General features: G+C 46.6%; 1 non-coding gene across 1 annotated transcript; it reads left to right on the forward strand.

The window, feature by feature from the left end:
* The first annotated feature begins 2,551 nt into the window (after positions 1-2,551).
* LOC136498776 (small nucleolar RNA R71) lies at positions 2,552-2,660 on the forward strand. Its single transcript, XR_010769777.1, has one exon. It is a non-coding gene; the product is annotated as a small nucleolar RNA R71 (small nucleolar RNA).
* Positions 2,661-3,548: the final 888 nt, after the last annotated feature.

The raw sequence follows: 3,548 nt of genomic DNA on the forward strand, positions 1-3,548 counted from the left end.
GGGGTTAACACGGCATGCGAGGTCCTATGGTGTGCCGGCCACGGCGGTGGTCTTCCGGGCACGACGGCGGCACCGGTGAGGTGACTACGGCCACGGTGAAGCGTTCCGGTGGAGCATGTAAGCTTCTACGGATCCGTGGGGATGCGGCGAGGGCGTCCAGGGCTCAAGGCGGGGCTTTGGGTCTCCAGGTGGCCGGTAGGGGCTCCCCGGTAGCCACAGCGACATGGTGACGACGGCGAGGCACGCGGACACTCTACAGGGCTCCAGCGGGGTGGTCACAGTGTGGTTGCGGGTGTGCGCATGGGTGTGTGTGTTCCCAGAGGCCAGAGATGGCCCTGGCCTACGCGCTCCTGGTGTGGAGCGCCATGGCCGATAGGATGAGGTCCGGCGGCGGTAGGGAGAGACCGGGAGGGGGCTCACCGTGGGTGTCAAAGGCGATAGGGTGGCGATGTAGTGGCGGTTCGAGGCCATGTAGCTCCGGAAGTCGTGTAGTGCCGTGCAGCGTCGTGGCGTTGTCCTTGCTCCGGTGGCTTCGGAGGTGCTTCATCGGTGCCTCCTTCTTCTTTCTCCCTCTCCCTTCCTTCTTCCTCTCTTGGCTCTCTCTCTAGGCTCGGGTGTGCAAGGGGGTGGCCACAGAGTGGCGGTGGGGCGTTGAGAGCTCAGGGCGCTAGGGCAACCAAGGCCGGGCTTTTATAGCCGGAGCTCCAAGCTCCAATGGCGGACGGCTGGTGATCGGCGGATGGGGATCAAGGGTGATCGGGGCACGAGCTTGCATCCAACGGCCACGAGTGGTTGCGTGGGTGCAGTGCCAAGGAGACAGGGCCATGCCCCAGGCGTGACCCCCTAGCCCGCCCCTGCCAGTGCTGTCGAGGCTCGGTCGGGGAAGGGAATCAGCGTGAGCGGTCGAGGGAGGAAGACGACACTGTGGACGCGTGCGGCTGACGCGTGGGGCCCGGCGGCAGTGACAGCAAGCAAAGGTGGGGAGGCACGTTGGCGTGAGCGACGTGCGGGCTTGCTGGGCCGGCGCGAGCTCGTGGGTCGGCCTGCTGCTGCGCGCTGGCGGGGCTGGCCGGTTGCTAGCTGGGCCGTGAAGCCGAGCAGGCCTGGGCCACAACGAGGCTTCCTTCTTTCTTTTCTTTTTCTATTTTTCTTTTCTTTTCCTTGGTTTGAGTTTTAATTATTTTATGGTTTATTATTTTATTGGAGTTGTTAAGCATATCATAACTCAAATGGAAATCCAAATCACATTTTGAATTAACAATGTATGCAATACTTTATTTGTTAGAATTTAAATAAACACAATTAACTAATGACATGCCATGCTTATGTGTTAACTTGGGTTGGGGTTAGACCTAATGCATTTCTTAGGTTGAGTTTCTATACATGACACTCATCATCACATGGGAGTTTTTAAGAAAAAAATTTGTAGTTGGTATTTTCAGTGTATGGATTTTTGGGTTGTTACAAGCGGCCTTGGAACATTTACGGAATAGATGATCACTAATGGTTAATGATGATGAATACTAATGATGAAGATGCTTATTAATGATTACTGTTTATGCTATTCATTATTCATGGTTACCTGATCATATGTTTATATGGGCTTGTGATGAACTTGTTGCTACTCAATTGCTAAAATCATGACTCATTAAAACTTAATCGCAGTTAACTAGTGTCAGCCTTTTGAGCCTCATGAACTCCATGTTATATTTGTTGAGTACGACATGTACTTACGCTGCTTTATTTTCAATTATTTGGATAAAAATCCCGGATGGGTACCAGATTGCTAGAGTATGGAGGAATTAGGCTTATGATCAACTAGTCAGTTGTCCCTGTGGATTTGGAGTCTTTGCCTGAAGATCAGAGTTGTCTTTCCGTTGTCTATACTATGAGGTTATATTCTTTATACTAATACGTTATATATTTAAGCATTGTCTATTGATATTACCCTTATTTGTAGCTATTTGTGAGATTTGACTTTCTGGGCTCACATATGGTGTGTATCTGGTTTTGTTCTTAAAATCGGGTGCTACATTCTCTCAAGGGTGCTTGATTGAAATTATTAAAATTATTACCTTGATAGTTACCATGGTAATTACCTTGGTAGTTCAATCTCTGTTGCTGGTTCCATCCTTAATTCTGTTGAGGACAAAAGTAGTTGTTGTTGTTGACAAAGTTCACATCCTCTTGGTTTTCAGGACAGTTGTTCCCTAAATGCCCAGTATTTCCACACTCTTTACATGTCATGAAAGAATCATAAATGTGCATGACTTCTTGCTTCTCATTGGCTCGATCTTCAAGCTTCTTCATCAGCAGGTCCATCTTGGCAGATAGCATGTCTACCTCCTTAAGTTGATGCATACCTCCACCTCTCTTGCGGGTCTAAAGACGTTCTTCATTCCAACCTTGGTTGGAGGCCATCTTCTCCACAAGAGCTGTTGCAGCAAGTATGGTGAGTGATAGGAATGCACCTCCGGCAGTAGCATCCATAGTCTCATGGGTACTGTTGGTCAACACATGGTAGAAAGTCTGCATAAGTAGCCAATTCTCCATCCCATGATGAGGACATTCCGCAATGTAATCTTGAAAGCGTTCCCATGCGTCAAGGACAAATTCATCATGTTGTTGTTGAAAGCTTGAAATTCTCCCATGCAGAGCATTTGTCTTGCCTATGGGAAAGAACTTTGCTAGGAAGGCAGTGTAGCAGTTATCCCATATAGTATTTCTATCTTTATTGGCGTAGAACCATTGCTTTGCCTTCCTAAGAGTAACAATGGGAAGAGGCGAAGTAAGATGGCATCTTGGGTTACTCCTTTGATGGTGAAAGTGCTACAAATCTCCAGAAAGTGTTGGAGATGTGCACTCGCATCTTCATGTGCCTTTCCACAAAACTGGCTTGCTTGCACCATGTTGATGAGGGCTAGCTTGAGCTTGTATCCATCATCTCCGACATTGACTGTTGGTCCAGTACGAATGTTGGTCATAGTTGGAACAGAGAATTCACGGAGAGTCATGTTAGCCATGGCTTCAAATTCTAGTGTTAAACTTTGCCTTATATTGTTGTCTTCCGACTTTAAAGCTGAAACTTTCTTGAGTTTAGCTCTATTCCTCCTTATTAATGCTTCTGGGTCTTCAATGTAGTTTGTCGAAAGGTCAAAACCGGTCATACATTACCCTGCATAATATACACAAGTAGACAAAACAAGGGTAAGCCTGTTTGAGCAGAGGTCAATGGTTTTCCTCAATCACATCAATAAGTATAAGTTTATCAATACTTCCTTTGCCTAGCTACCTTCCCCGGCAACGGTGCCAGAAATGCTTGTTGGTATTTATTAACTTATCACTTGTTTAGTAGCCACCTATTATAAACCAATATCTCCTAACATTAGTTTATTAGGTTGTCATCCCTAGTGATGATGCTAGAGATTCTTGTTGGTACTACATAGCATTACTACTAGAATAATACTAAGTAGTGCTTTATTAATTTATGTGACTAGGAAGAATTATAAATATATGAATGAAAAGGATCTGCAAGCACATAGATAATT

Source organism: Miscanthus floridulus, chromosome 12 (assembly GCF_019320115.1).
Source record: "Miscanthus floridulus cultivar M001 chromosome 12, ASM1932011v1, whole genome shotgun sequence".
In the NCBI taxonomy this organism is placed as follows: Eukaryota; Viridiplantae; Streptophyta; class Magnoliopsida; order Poales; family Poaceae; genus Miscanthus; species Miscanthus floridulus.